Source organism: Eumetopias jubatus, unplaced genomic scaffold, assembly GCF_037043125.1.
Source record: "Eumetopias jubatus isolate StellerSeaLion01/CBP00866 unplaced genomic scaffold, mEumJub1_p1.0 scaffold_12, whole genome shotgun sequence".
Lineage (NCBI taxonomy): Eukaryota > Metazoa > Chordata > Mammalia > Carnivora > Otariidae > Eumetopias > Eumetopias jubatus.
The window spans coordinates 15,266,003-15,282,529 of record NW_028274818.1 but is presented as its reverse complement, the minus strand read 5'-3'; the positions used below and the strand labels follow the sequence as shown (position 1 = coordinate 15,282,529).

At 40.4% G+C, this 16,527-nt stretch overlaps 1 pseudogene; it reads left to right on the top strand.

Annotated features, from left to right (window-relative positions):
• The first annotated feature begins 15,836 nt into the window (after window positions 1-15,836).
• Window positions 15,837-15,918, top strand: LOC114210520 (U4 spliceosomal RNA; annotated as a pseudogene).
• The last annotated feature ends 609 nt before the right edge of the window (window positions 15,919-16,527 follow it).

The window sequence follows — 16,527 nt, the reverse complement described above, 5'->3', positions numbered from 1 at the left end:
CATGGTTGTGGTGTTGATTTTTGGTCATCTCACCAACATTTTTTTAAGTCATCTCTACACCCATAGGGGGGCTCAAACTCACAAACCTGAGATCAAGAATCACATGCTCTATGCTCTATGACTGAGCCAGGCAGGCGCCCCTCCCCAACTTTTTTAATATTAGGGGGCACTCCGTGAGCTCAGTCACTCATTTTGAATAATATAAGTCTCAAAACATTCTTTAACATTGCTTTCTAATTTGTCAAAGTTAGGAGCAAAACTAAAGGTCTTTTGGTTCCACCATTAGTAGGTGGTGAATTAATTACATCTTCATTCATCTCTATTTTTACCTCTTCCTGATCTTAACAAGCTACTTTTGAAAATATTTAGGATCACTGTGATTTCTGCTGTTTACATTGCAAATCTTCTTTTGGATTGGTTTTACTGTTTCCTACCCAAATTTAGAACAATGTGATTTCGATCCTTATTTAGATTTCAATATTCTTGTTCTGATTTTTTATACCACAATTTCCTTATCCTTAATTTCTTGGTATTGTTTCTTCTCTCACATAGCAGGAATCTAGAATTGTGCCTGAAGAGTACCTTTAGAAAGAATACAATGTGAATAGTGCCCCGATGGTTTGATACAATGTAGCAGCATGTGTATTTTGCAGAAAGAACACAGGAATTCTATTTTTCTCTTCTGAGATTTGTTAATGTAGAAAAGTCTGGAGTCAAATATGCAGTTCAGTTACACTTCAAGTCATTAATTAGTCTAAAACATGTTTTGAACATTGAAAGAATTTTAAACAAGTTTGATCTTAAGCACTTTAGGCTTGAATTTTAAAACCATCTGTGATGATTGCATTCTATGAAGCTTTTTAAAAAGGAAGAAACATCTACTTTCAAGTAAATAATAAAGTTTTTTTTAAAGGGCAATGGGCCTATCTATGAAACAAGTGTCCATATCATACAAGTACCCCTTCATTGTATTATACAATCGCTCCAAAAGCATATTCACTATTCAACAAGCTGTAGAAGTTTTGCATTCTATGTACGAACTAAGCAAAATCAGCTGTTACTTAGGCTAATTCCAATAATTTCTCTCTCATTTTCTCTTTGGAATCCCAGCCCCTCAGTTACTAGAGCTACAAAATGGTACACCAACCAATTCGGTCCAGAATTTTCATCACTATTTTTCAGGACAAGCTTAGAGAGTGCACTAATTTCAGAAAGACAATTCATAGGTCACATATATGTATATACATATGGGGGAGTCTTTCCAAAACACTGATTACTCTTCCACAAAATTTACTTTCCCTTCACATCCCCTCCTTTTCAAGTAGCCAAGCTTTTTGCTCATTGTCTCAAGGAAGGGATAAGAGAGGCCAGATTAAAAATTCACTAAGAGATAGCTGTTATCTCTGTTTTTATAAATGAAAAAGTCTAGGATCACAGAAATAACCTGCCCAACATTACCCTGGTGGTAAATGATAAGAGTTAGGATTCCAACCCAGGATGGTCTCTCTTCAGAGGCTACAAACCTGGGCTATACCCCAGACTTTATCAAATTCATCACTGCCATCTCACAACTCAAATCACTATGCGAGTTCATGAAGAACCCAGCATCTGGACTCCCTCCCTCTCTCATCCCAGTTTATCATTATTGTGCTACAATCAGCAACTCACGGTCTTCACTAAACCAAGGGTATTGTGGTCACCAACACCTTCCCTACTCTGAAATCTTAAACCAAGAAATCCCACTTACAGCTTACAACCTTTATTTTTCCCACCTTTTTCTCACTCCCTCACTTTTAGTAAAGCACAGCAAGACCTCATGAAGAGCCATGAATCCTTGCATCATCTTTCTTCATTATCCTAGACTAGCCTCTTCATTCCATACTCCTACCCACACCATAAAGTCATTATATGAATCCCGGTGCTCTAATAGTCTCATCACTTTCGTTCTTTATACCTCTGCCAGTCCCAACCCAGATGCAGCCTTGTATTTCCCACGTATGAACTGCCAACGGTTGCTGGAAAGACTCACTAGGCTATCTGGTTTGCTGCCACTATAGATCTAGGACTTCATATCCCAGTGGGACTTCTGAACACCATCCAGTAGTGTTTATATTGGTCATTTCCTCTAGAATTCCCCATGCAAACAATTAGATTCCCTCAAGCCCTCCCTCATCATCCAAACCCCTCTTTCACAGTGGACAATGGTAAATGTGCTCCCATCCTCACTGACTACCCCTTCCTTCATCCTTACCTCTTGTTCTCAGGGACAGACCATGTCTTTCCTCTTTACATGCAAAACTCTGAATTTCTCCTCTTCAGGCTACTTCTGGAAATATACTTAAGATTTTCTTTTTAGGGGCACCTGGGTGGCTCCCTCAGTTAAGCGTCTGCCTTCAGCTCAGGTCATGATCCCAGGCTCCTGGGACTGAGTCCTGCCCCAGACTCCCTGCTTAGTGGGGAGTCTCCTTCTCCCTCTCCCTCTGCCCCTCCCCCTGCCTATGTGCTCTCTTTCTCTCAAACAAATAAAATCTTTTTTTAAAAAAAACCTTTTCCTCTTGTACTTTCTTTTTCAGCTACAAATATTCTAAATATTTTAATTCATTCATATAGAGAGAGGAAAAAGAGAAAGGGAAAGATGGCATTAACCTTGCTCTTGCTGTAAGCTGTGTTCCAGCTCTCTTCAAACTTTGTGAAAGTAGTCTGAGTTCTTTGTCTCCATGTCCTCAAGCCTTTCTCTCATTATTTGTTTTTAATTTGAGAGAGAGAGAAACCTTGGGTCGGGCAGGGGGGAGAAGGAGGAGGGGCAGACTCCCCTGCTAAGAAGGGAGCCTGACGCTGGGCTAGATCCCAGGACAGACCTGAGCAGAAGGCAGATGCTTAACCGACTGAGCCACCCAGGCACCCCCTTTCTCTCGTTTCGATCTCTATCCCACTCCATTGAAAATACCTTCCCTAAATCGTCACTGATTGCCTATTGGTCAAATCCATTAGACTACTTTCAGTTCTGTTTCTCTTCTGCCAAAATCTCTATTGAATGTAGTAATGTTACCTATTCCTACTTTAAAAAAAAAAAAACTTTGCACAGTTAATGTCCAGATATCTTCATTTCTGTCTTTTATGAATCCTTTTTCTGATCTTCAGATCTTCTGCCTTCTCGAGTATTCTTTTTTTCTCCTTCTAGTTCCTGTCTACAGATTAGAATCACTTGGGGTACTTTTTAAACAAGTTGAAGCTGTGGCCCCATCCTAGCCCAATTAAATCAGAATCTCTTTGAGGATGAGTCCATGCATCAGTATCTCTGTATTTTTAAAAGTTCCTAAGATGATTCTAATCAACAGCCAGAACTGGAGGCTTATAGGTTTCCCAGAAACTAATTATTCTTATATGCATGAGCATCACCTAGGAAGAGTCCTTAATGCAACCCTTCAAGGACTCCTTGCCAGGTATTTCTATTCAGTAGGATTTGAGTGGGATCTAAGAATCTGCATTTTTAATAAGAGCACCAGATGATTCTCATCAAGCATTGTCCAGAGGGGCCCACTTTAAGAAACATAACTTTAAGAATTTTCATCCATTCCCTTTCTTTTAGAATGCCTTCTAAACTGCCTTCTAAGATTCCCCGCCTGGATGTCACAGTCACCTGAAACTTAACCATGTCTACAATCAAACGTATTTCCTTGTCCCTTGCCCTACCTCTCCAGAACCCCATCGCTTGCATTGGATTCCCGCTCACTGCTAATGGCATCAGTGTTTACTCTTCATCAAGGAAGAAATCTCTGAGCCAACATCTTCTCTTCTTTCCTAATTCTTCACATCACATTGATCGGTACAACCCTTTGATTCTATTCAAGAAACATCTCCAAAAAACTCTCCTTCCTTCTCACTACATTGTTCAGGCTTTTGCTTAAGCGAATGCTACTACCTTCTGTTTTCTCTGCTTTGGGATTTGCACATTGCTGCCAGAATGAACTTTCTAGTAATGAAATGTGCAGCAGATGATAATGACTAGCGTTAAGTGCCTCGTAGATGCCAGACATTGTTCTAAAGATGACGCCTGTTGAATTCACTTACCCCTCATCCTCCTCACCCTAGCGCTTTGCCAGGGAACTGTTGTCTCTGTTTTACAGATGACAGTCCAATAATAAGAAACTTGCCCACGTGTACTTACCTAATAAGCAGCAGAGCCAGGGTTTGGGTCCAGGCACCTGTGTTCTTAATCACTCCACTGTACTGATGTCTGATCACATCGTTTTCCATCTTTCGGGTCTTGGTTTGCTCTACATTGCCTACAGAATAAAACAAAAGACTCTTCAGCACAGCACACAAGGCTGCTCAAATTATCTGCACCTCCTACCTTCTCCAACTTTATTTCCTGCCCGACCTCTTCTTGGCTCTGGCCTCAGTGAGATTCCCACTCTCCCTCCCTACCAGGTTCTCTTATGGTTCCGCAACTTTGCTGCATGTGCTGTATCTTGCCTCTGATTCTTCCTCCCCACCTCCCACAGCTGACCACGCAATGACTAGCCAACCTTTTAAAAATATGCTCAGTCATTGTTAATTCTATAAAAACGTTGCAGGTGTTTTCAACAAATAGCTGCCTGTTTATCTTGTAACATCATTCTTTCAACCTCTTAAAGACGAGTACTGTATATTATTCATTTTAGTAGCCACTCTCCGGGAAGAGTGTATCAGTTTCCTAGAGCAACTACACAAATTAACACAAACTTGGTGGCTAAAAAGAACAGAAAGTTCTCCTCTAGAGTCTAAAGCCTAAAGTCCAAAATTAAGATGTCAGTAGGACCATGCACCTGCTGAAGGCTCTGGGAAGAATCTTTCTTGGCTTCTGGAATTCCAGCTTCTGGTGCTTCCTGGTGTATTTGGCTTCTGGCAACGTAATGCCAATATGTGCCTTTCTCTTCATGTGTTCTTCTTTGTGTTTCTTTCTGTGTACGCACCTCTTTTATCAGGACACTAGTCATTGAATTTAGGTCCCACCTTATACTGAAGATGATTTCCTCTCGAGACCCTGAATTACATCGGCAAAGACCTTATTTCCAAATAATGTCACCTTCTGAGGCACAAGGGGGATATGAATTTGGGAGGACACTATTAGATCTACTAAAGTGTCTAATAAGGAATAGTCAATAAATACTAATAGATTATTTGGTAGGAGGTAGGCAGAATGAACACATGACAGATGAATCAAAGGACTTATATGTAGAATCTATAAAGAATTCTTTCAACCAATAAGACAATCTGATTTTTTAACTTTCTATTCTTCATCTACTTTTTAAAAAACTTTAGTTTTTAAAAGTAGTTTTAGGTTTACATAAACACTAAGAAGGAGGTACGGACATTTCCTATATACTCTCTGTGCCCGCACGTGCACAGCCTCCCCCTTATCACTGTCACTTACCTGAATGGCACATAAGCCTATCCTGACACATCATAATCAACCTGAGTCCATAGTTTACATTAAAGTTCACTCTTGGTATTGTACATTCTATGGGTTTGGACAAATGTAGCATATATCTCTCATTATAATATCTTCCAGGGTATTTTCACTGCCCTGAAAATTCTCTGTACTCTTCCTACTCATCTCTTCCACTCACCCCAGAAAGAAATCCTTTAAAGTCTTAAAATGTTCACCATAGTGGAAATTTTACTGGCCACTTCCCCTAAGAATGCCCTGCCTTACCGCCTCTTGCGAGCCTCCTCCTCTTCTCTATTCTCAGTATTCTCACCCATGTTTTCTTCCCACCAAATTGCTTATCAACAGGCATTCTAACTCTGATAAAGTAACATTTCTTCACTTCCTTACAAATATCAGTGATTAACACCTACTTGTGAGATTCACTGGATTCCCTCCACTCCAGCTTAATCTCATGATATTGCTTTTGCTTATCTGAGTCATAAAATAATTATCTTATTAATTTTTTCATTAAAAATCATTTATCCCATTATTCCAAGAAGTTTTGGGGGTACAATTAATTTTCCCATTTTACCATGGGAATGAGAATGAACAATATCTGCTAATTCATGAAAATGGACCAGAAAATCGCAATCTGTGGGGGGGGGGGGGGAGGTTGTGCTTTGGCTACTCCCAACATTGACTGTTTTCTCATTAGATTAAAGCAAAATATTAAACTCTGAATGGATTTCCTTAATACCAAAGAGCAGTCATTTTCCTTTGCCAGCTTTAAAACACAACCATCCTATTGAACACAAATCCCTGCTTAAGTCACAATGTCAATTTTTACTGTTTTTATTCAATGATCCTGCAGTAAAATTCCCCTTTCTTCACAAAAATAGTTAAATAAATCCTACTTCTTGCAGTCGATACTTGCGTAACCTTAAGCAAAGCCACCGAGCCTTTGTTTGTTCATGCGTAAAAGTGGAATAATAATAATAATAGTAGCATCTACCTCATAGTGTTTGCTGGGACGATGAGGTGAAATAATCACATAAGTGTTTAGTACCGTGTATAGTGCATAGTAGGTGCTCATTAGAATTAGCTATTATTACTGCTTAGACCAAAGTGTAATAAACGAAGTTTAAAATCAGAGAGGAGAGAAGAAAAGAGAAGGAACTAAAGAAGGCTAGAAAGAAAAATAAGAGCTTCTACTTTGAGCTACACTGATGATCAGGGTTCTAACATAGTAGGTGTTCCTCTTGTCCTCCTCCACGAGATAACAAAACTCTTCTCAGTCACACACTAACTGTTGGAAACTGGGCTTCCACCGACTCTGACACAAACATCGCTTGCTCTGAGGCTGTTTCTTGACCTTGTAGCCATCTTGACCGGCCATCTCATCTCTTCTAGCTGAAGCCCCTGCTGTTATTCAATTAAGCCTGGATACCAGACCAGAAGCTCCTGGACGGAGAGTCCCCAGCCCCGATCTCCTGTGGGTACAGCACGGAGCTCACCCAGGCAGAGCAGAGCGACTAACAGTTGGATTTAGAGCTTTCTGGTTCACCCTGCACTGCAGGCAAAAAGCAATGTTCCTTTAGGTTTGCACAGTGTCTGGATGGAGTGAGTCATTTAATCCCATAAGGTAAATAACATCACATTTTAAATGGAACTCATTAAATACATTCATAAAAGCAATTAAGATATTTCAGTAACACCACAAAGCATTTATGCAACTCATAAAAAATACTGTTTTACTGATTACCAGCCTTCAAACACAGCTCTGAAATAGCACGTTTATCTTTAGCCTATTGATTAAGGAAATATGACATGTTGCAGCCAAATGTTGGCTGCATGTTTCTAAATGCATGTTGGCATGTTTCTAAATATTTCCTGAGCGTTGTAGATTATTTTTTAATATATGAGATCTGCGAGCCAATCTCAGGAATCAACATTACATCTTCTAGAATCATTAGAAGATTTAGGAAGGAAAAGAAATGACACGTATGATGGTTGCATATCTAGAAGAAGACAAGCAGTAAGGAATCGAGTGATTGTAAAAACTTTTCTAAAAACAATTATTTAAAAGTACATATAGGCCAATGTTTCTACAAATTTACTGCCTCTGCTCACATATACAGGCAGAAATATTTCCTCCTCTCTCTAAGATGATAGGACATTAGAGTGCCTCGGAGCACAGTTTCCCATGTGGGTCTTGTGGGACAATAATCCTTAGAGGAGAAGGCAGTACAGTAGGTCACATGGGGGTCAGGCCAGGAGAGAGGACAGCAGGGCAGGTCGCACAGGGGTCCACCCTGCCACTTAGTTAGTGTGGGTCCAGATAAAGTTACTTCACCCTTCTGTTTTATTTTGGGGGGAGAATCCATTGAGAAATATAAGTGCCCAATAAATGGTGCCTACACATGACGTCATTGAAATAGGGCCGTGTCCATGGGCCATTTAAACTTGTTTTTTTATTTTTTTATTTTTTATTGTTATGTTAATCACCATACATTACATCATTAGTTTTTGATGTAGTGTTCCATGATTCATTGTTTGTGCATAACACCCAGTGCTCCACGCAGAACGTGCCCTCTTTAATACCCATCACCAGGCTAACCCATGCTCCCACCACCCTCCCCTCTAGAACCCAGTTTGTTTTCAGAGTCCATAGTCTCTCATGGTTCATCTCCCCCTCTGATCTCCCCCCTTCATTCTTCCCCTCCTGCTATCTTTTTTTTTTTAACATATAATGTATTATTTGTTTCAGAAGTACAGGTCTGTGATTCAAAAGTCTTGCACAATTCACAGTGCTCACCATAGCACATACCCTCCCCAATGTCTATCGCCCAGCCACCCCATCCCTCCTACCCGCCACCACTCCAGCAACCCTCAGTTTGTTTCCTGAGATTAAGAATTCCTCATATCAGTGAGGTCATATGATACATGTCTTTCTCTGATTGACTTATTTCGCTTAGCATAACACTCTCCAGTTCCATCCATGTCATAGCAAATAGCAAGATTTCATTCCTTTTGATGGCTGCATAATATTCCATTGTGTGTGTGTGTGTGTGTGTGTGTGTGTGTGTGTGTGTGTGTGTGTGTGTGTATACCACATCTTTTTTATTCATTCATCTGTCGATGGACATCTTGGCTCTTTCCACAGTTTCGCTATTGTGGACATTGCTGTTATAAACATTGGGGCACATATACCCCTTCGGATCCCTACATTTTTATCTTTGGAGTAAGTAACCAGTAGTGCAATTGCTGGGTCGAAGGGTAGCTCTATTTTCAACTTTTTGAGGAACCTCCGTACTGTTTTCCAGAGTAGTTGCACCAGCTTGCATTCCCACCAACAGTGTAGGAGGGTTCCCCTTTCTCCGCATCCCCACCAACATCTGTTGTTTCCTGACTTGTTAATTTTAGCCATTCTGACTGGTGTGAGGTGATATCTCATTGAGGTTTTGATTTGGATTTCCCTGATGCTGAGCGATGTTGAGCACTTTTTCATGTGTCTGTTGGCCATTTGGATGTCTTCTTTGGAAAAATGTCTGTTCATGTCTTCTGCCCATTTCTTGATTGGATTATTTGTTCTTTGGGTGTTGAGTTTAAGAAGTTCTTGATAGATTTTGGATACTAGCCCGTTATCTGATATGTCATTTGCAAATATCTTCTCCCATTCTGTCAGTTGTCTTTTGGTTTTGTTGACTGTTTCTTTTGCTGTGCAAAAGCTTCTTATCTTGATGAGGTCCCAATAGTTCATTTTTGCCCTTGCTTCCTTTGCCTTTGGCGATATTTTTAGGAAGAAGTTGCTGTGGTGGAAGTCGAAGAGGTTGCTGCCTGTGTTCTCCTTTAGGATGTTGATGGACTCCTGTCTCACATTTAGGTCTTTCAACCATTTGGAGTCTATTTTTGTGTGTGGTGCAAAGAAATGGTCCAGTTTCATTCTTCTGCATGTGGAAGTCCAATTTTACCAATGCCATTTGTTGAAGAGACTGTCTTTTTTCCCACTGGACATTCTTTCCTGCTTTGTCAAAGATTAGTTGACCATAGAATTGAGGGTCCATTTCTGGGCTCTCTATTCTGTTCCATTGATCTATGTGTCTGTTTTTGTGCCATTACCATACTGTCTTGATGATGACAGCTTTGTAATAGAACTTGAAGTTCGGAATTGTGATGCTGCCAGCTTTGCATTGCTTTTTCAACATTCCTCTGGCTATTCGGGGTCTTTTCTGGTTCCATACAAATTTTAGGATTATTTGTTCCATTTCTTTGAAAAAAGTGGATGGTATTTTGATGGGGATTGTGCTGAATGTTTAGATTGCTCTAGGTAGCATTGACATCTTCACAATATTTGTTCCTCCAATCCATGAGCATGGAACGTTTTTCCATTTCTTTGTGTCTTCTTCAATTTCTTTCATGAGTATTTTACAGTTTTCTGAGTACAGATTCTGTGCCTCTTTGGTTAGATTTATTCCTAGGTATCTTAAGATTTTGGGTGCAATTGTAAATGGGATCAACTCCTTAATTTCTCTTTCTTCTCTCTGGTTGTTGGTGTATAGGAATGCCACTGATTTCTGTGCATTGATTTTATATCCTGCCACTTGACTGAATTCCTGTATGAGTTCTAGCCGTTTTGGGGTGGAGTCTTTTGGGTTTTCCACATAAAGTATCATATCATCTGCAAAGGGTGAGAGTTTGACTTCTTTGCCGATTTGGATGCCTTTGATTTCTTTCTGTTGTCTGATTGCTGTGGCTAGGACTTCTAATACTATGTTGAATAGCAGTGGTGATAGTGGACATCCCTGCCGTGTTCCTGACCTTAGGGGAAAGCTCTAGGTTTTTCCCCATTGAGAATGATATTCGCTGTGCATTTTTCATAGATGGCTTTTATGATATTGAGGTATGTACCCTCTATCCCTCTACTCTGAAGAGTTTTGATCCAGAAAGGATACTGTACTTTGTCAAACTCTTTTTCTGAATCTATTGAGAGGATTATATGGTTCTTGTTCTTTCGTTTAATAGTGTGTTGTATCACAGTGATTGATTTGGGATGTTGAACCAACCTTGCAGCCAAGGGATAAATCCCACTTGGTCGTGGTGAATAATCCTTTTAATGTACTGTTGGATCCTCTTGGCTAGTATTTTGGCGAGAATTTTTGCATCCGTGTTCATCAAGGATATTGTTCTGTATTTCTCCTTTTGATGGGGTCTTTGTCTGGTTTGGGGATCAAGGTAATGGTGGCCTCATAAAACGAGTTTGGAAGTTCTTCCATTTCTATTTTTTGGAAGAGTTTCAGAAGAATAGGTATTAATTCTTCTTTAAATGTTTGGTAGAATTTCCCTGGGAAGCCATCTGGCCCTGGGCTTTTGTTTGTTGGGAGATTTCTGATTATTGCTTCAATTTCCTTAGTGGTTATAGGTCTGTTCAGATTTTCTACTTCTTCCTGGTTCAGTTTTGGTAGTTGATACATCTCTAGGAATACATCCATTTCTTCCAGATTATCTAATTTGCTGGCATATAGTTGCTCATAATATGTTCTTAGAATTGTTTGTATTTCTTTGCTGTTGGTTGTGATCTCTCCTCTTTCATTCATGATTTTGTTGATTTGGGTCATTTCTCTTTTCTTTTTGATAAGTCTGGCCAGGGGTTTATCAATCTCAATTCTTTCAAAGAACCAGTTCCTAGTTTTGTTGATCTGTTCTACTGTTCCTTTGGTTTCTATTTCATTGATTTCTGCTCTGATCTTTATTATTTCTCTTCTGTTGGGTTTAGGCTTTATTTGCTGTTCTCTCTCCAGCTCCTTTAGGTGTAGGGTTAGGTTGTATATTTGAGACTTTTCTTGTTTCTTGAGAAAGGCTTGTATTGCTATATACTTTCCTCTTAGGACTGCCTTTGCTCCATCCCAAAGATTTTGAACAGTTGTGTTTTCATTTTCATTGGTTTCCATGAATTTTTTTAATTTTTCTTTAATTTCCTGGTTGACCCTTTCATTCTTTAGTAGGATGCTCTTTAGTCTCCATGTACTTGAGTTCTTTCCGACTTTCCTCTTGTGATTGAGTTCCAGTTTCAAAGTATTGTGGTCTGAAAATATGCAGGGAATGGTACCAATCTTTTGGTACCTGTTGAGACCTGATTTGTGCCCTAGGATGTGATCTACTTTGCAGAATGTTCCATGGACACTAGAGAAGACTGTGTATTCTGTTGCTTTGTGATGGAATGTTCCAAATATATCTGGGAAGTCCATTTGGTCCAGTGTGTCATTTAAAGTCTTTATTTCCTTGTTGATCTTTTGCTTAGATGATCTGTCCATTTCAGTCAGGGGGGCGTTAAAGTCCCCCACTATTATTGTGTTGTTGTTGATGTGTTTCTTTGATTTTGTTATTAATTGCCTTATATAATTGGCTGCTCCCTTGTTAGGGGCATAGATATTTACAATTGTTAGATCTTCTTGTTGGATAGACCCTTTAAGTAGGATAGAGTGTCTTTCCTCATCTCTTATTATAGTCTTTGGTTTAAAATCTAATTTGTCTGATATAAGGATTGCCACCCCAACTTTCTTTTGGTGCCCGTTAGCATGGTAAATGGTTTTCCACCCCCTCACTTTCAATCTGGGGGTGTCTTTGGGTCTAATGAGTCTCTTGCAGATAGCATATCGGTGCATCTTGTTTTTTAATCCAATCGGAAAGACTGTGTCTTTTGATTGGGGCATTTAGCCCATTTACCTTCAGGGTAACTATTGAAAGATATGAATTTAGTGCCATCATATTGCCTGTAAGGTGACTGTTACTGTCTATTGTCTGTGTTCCTTTCTGGTCTATGCTGCTTTTTGGCTCTCTCTTTGCTTAGAGGACCCCTTTCAATATATTTTTTTAAGATTTTATTTATTTATTTGAGAGAGAGAGAGAATGAGAGATAGAAAGCACGAGAGGGAAGAGGGTCAGAGGGAGAAGCAGACTCCCTGCTGAGCAGGAAGGTCAATGTGGGACTCGATCCCGGGACTCCAGGTTCATGACCTGAGCCGAAGGCAGTCGCTTAACCAACTGAGCCACCCAGGCGCTCCCCCTTTCAATATTTCTTGGAGGGCTGGTTTCATGTTTGCAAATTCCTTTAGTTTTTGTTTGTCCTGGAAGCTTTTTATCTCTCCTTCTATTTTCAGTGTCAGCCTAGCAGGATATAGTATTCTTGACCGCATATATTTCTCGTTTAGTGCTCTGAAGATATCATGCCAGTCCTTTCTGGCCTGCCAGGTCTCTGTGGATAGATCTGTTGCCAATCTAATGTTTCTACCATTATAGGTTACATATCTCTTTTCCCAAGCTGCTTTCAAGATTTTCTCTTCGTCTCTGAGACTCGTAAGTTTTACTATTAGATGTCGGGTGTTGACCTATTTTTATTGATTTTGAGAGGGGTTCTCTGTGACTCCTGGATTTGGATGCCTGTTTCCTTCCCCACATTAGGGAAGTTCTCTGTTATAATTTGCTCCAATATACCTTCTTCCCCTCTCTCTCTTTCTTCTTCTTCTGCGATCCCAATTATTCTAATGTTGTTTCATCTTATGGTATCGCTTATCTCTTGAATTCTGCCCTCATGATCCAGTAGTTGTTTATCTCTCTTTTTCTCAGCTTCTTTATTTTCCATCATTTGATCTTCTATATCGCTGATTCTCTCTTCTGCCTCATTTATCCTAGTAGTTAGTGCCCCCATTTTTGATTGCACCTCATTAATAGCCTTTTTGATTTTGACTTGGTTAGATTTTAGTTCTTTTATTTCTCCAGAAAGCGTTTCTCTAATAACTTCCATGCTTTTTTTCAAGCCCAGCTAATATCTTTATAATCATGATTCTGAACTCTAGGTCTGACATCGTACTAATGTCCATATTGAGTAGGTCCCTGGCAGTCGGTACTGCTTCTTGTTCTTTTGTGTTGAGGTGAGTTTTTCCAACTTGTCATTTTGTCCAGAGGAGAACAGATGAATGAGAGAACAAAATGCTAACAGGGTAACAACGTCCCCAGAAAATATACTCTAAACAAATCAGAAAAGACCTGAAACCAGGGGGAAAGAAAGAAAAGGAAAAAAAAAGGAAAAAGTTAAAAACAAACAAAAACAGAACAAAACAAAAAAAACAGAATATGATCAAATATGATCAGGCTGGTGCATAGATCAGTGTCACACACTAGATTTTGGTCTGTTAGATGAAAGTGCCTCCAAAATTTTAAAGAAAGAAAAACTCATATATGTACAAAAATAAGGGTTAATACGATGAAGGGATGGAATATGACTGTAAAGATGAAAATTATAAAAGATTTTTAATAAAAGGAATTGATAAGGTAATTGGTTGAAAAAAGAAGGAAGAGGATTTAAAAAAAGAGAGAGAGAGAGAATGTGATCAGGCAGGAGACTAGAACAAAGCCATACACTAGAGATTTAGGGTATATTTTGATCTGTTAGAAGAAAATGTATCTCGAAATTTTAAAAAGTGAAAAACATATATATATATATATACATATATATATCTATACCAAAAATAAGGGTAACTACTATGAAGGGATAGAATATGACTCTAAATATGAAAAATAAAAAATATTTCTTAAAAAAGGACTGATAAGATGTTTGTTGAAAAAGGGAAAGAGAAAAATTCAAAAAAAAAAGACAGTTAAAAAAATTAACTTTGAAAGACTAAAGAATCATGGTAAAAAAGCCATGAATTCTTTTTTTTTTTTAAAGATTTTATTTATTTGACAGAGAGACAGAGAGGAAACACGAGCAGGGGGAGTGGGAGAGGGAGAAGCAGGCTTCCAGCCGAGCAGGGAGCCTGATGTGGGGCTCGATCCCAGGACCCTGGGATCATGACCCGAGCCGAAGGCAGACGCTTAACGACTGAGCCACCCAGGCGCCCCAAAAGCCATGAATTCTATGTGCAGTATTCCCCTAGCGCTGGAGTTCTGCCATTCTCATTGATCAGTAAACTTGGTCTTGGCTGGCGGTTCTTGTTGATCTTCTGGGGCCTGTTGCCGTGGTTCTCAAATGTCTTTGCCGGAGGCGGAATTGCCCCGTCCTCGAAGGTTTAGGCTAAGTAATCTGCTCAGGTTTGCTCTCAGGAGCTTTCGTTCCCTGCAAGCTTTCCATACAGCTTTGGAGGACGAGAGTGAAAATGGCGGCCTCCCAGTCTCTGCCCCAGAGAAGCCAAGAACTCAGGGCCCGCTCCTCAGTGAGCCTCCAGAGAAAAGCAGTCAATCACTCCCGTCTCCCCGGTCTCCGGCCGCACTCCGCGCTCAGCCGGCCTGTGACCGAGCATTTCTATCTCTGGCACTCGACTCGTTGTGGAGTCTCCAAACCCAGCAGATCCCTGCAGTGCGCTCCCACGCCGCTCCTCCCGGGGGAGGAAGGGGAGTCTCCCCGGATCTGCCGCTTGTTGGGTCCCTGCTGGAGGAGCAGTGGCCCGACTGTCACCGATCACGGTTTATGGCAACCCCGAGCTGAGAGCCAGCACCTCGGCTCCGTCTCGGCAGCCGGCTTCCCTGCTGCGTCCGATACCTGGGAGCCCCGCCGCACTCAGGCACCCCCGGTCTTTCTGTGACCCGAGGGTCCTGAGACCACACTGTCCCGTGAGGGTTCCACCCACCCCCTTAGCCACTGGAGCGACGTCCCTCAATGGAGCCGACTTCTTAAAAGTTCTGATTTTGTGCTCCGCGGCTCTATCACTTGCCAGAAGGGGCTGATGGAGGCCCCCTCCCCCGCCATCTATCCTCCCAAATATTGCCTCAGATTCACTTCTCCGCACGTCCTACCTTCCAGAAAGTGGTCGCTTTTCTGTTCAGAGAGTTGTTGCTATTCTTTTCTTCGATCTCCTGTTGACTTTGTAGGTGTTCAGAATGGTTTGATCCCTATTCAGCTGAATTCCTGAGACCAGAGGAAATCCAGGTCTCCTACTCCTCTGCCATCTTCCTCCGGCCCCTGGGCCATTTAACCTTGTAAATGACTCTAGTTTCTTCTTTGCTTTGGATTCTGGGGACCTTACAGAACACTTTTTCTGACCATCTCTAGTAACTACAACTGCATGAACCCAAATGGTATACTTTCTGTGTGCAATTTGATCCCTGGTTTTGTTAATATTTTACTGCCTTTATGTTTCCTTCTCTTCAACTGTGTCAGTTATCTGTCTCTACCTTTGTAAAAGTGTGTGTGTGTGTGCATGTGTGCGTTATATCAAATATTCGTGGAACGGAGGAGTATAAGAATGGAAGTGAGTAAATAAATATTTTTTAAATTCTATCTGGAAGGCAACTGTGAACTCTAAACTCCAGACGCTTCAAGCAGCATGTCTTTTTCACTATTCTATTCAATGATTGTTAAATAACAAAGTCCATTTCTTACTGTATTATTGTATTATGGATTCTTTTGCTCTTTAAAAAGATTTTACTTAGCTTTGTGCAGTGGCAGTATTGTAGCCAATGAGGTTTATCCGAGGCGCGATTATTGCTGATTAAAAAAGATTTTATTTATTTTAGAGAGAGAGTGCATGAGCAGCGGGAGGGGCAGAGGGAGAGGGAGAATCTCAAGCATACTTAGCGCTTAACCGGGAGCCCAAAGCAGGGCTCGATCTCACGACCCTGAGATCATGACTTGAGCTGAAACCAAGAGTTGGCCACTCAACGGACTGAGCCACCCAAGCACCCTATGGATTCTTTTGCTTTGACCAGTAAGGAATCTGCTCAATTTTTTTAAAAACAGAGAAAAAAATTATCGGTTTTAACTAAAAATTATGAATGCAGGTCGCCTTTATGTTAAGGGTAATTCAGAGTTAAGTAAACCAGACCGTCTCAGGGTCCCATGGGAAGCCAAGCCAGGATTACAACCCCATACCCTTGCCATCCACTGATTTTTCCCTCCATATTTCAATATATCAACTCTATGTTTATTAATAGGGTAATAGATATTCTGATTTTTTGAGATAACAGTAAAGTCAGCTTTTAATCAGTGTCAGAAAGTAAATTATGAATAAAAATAGACAGGGAACAGTTACACAGGATGAACTTGGACATTCAGTCCTCATTGCATACACAAGCTCAAAATCCAACTAATGCTTTTAATAGACTCTACATAACTATCATTT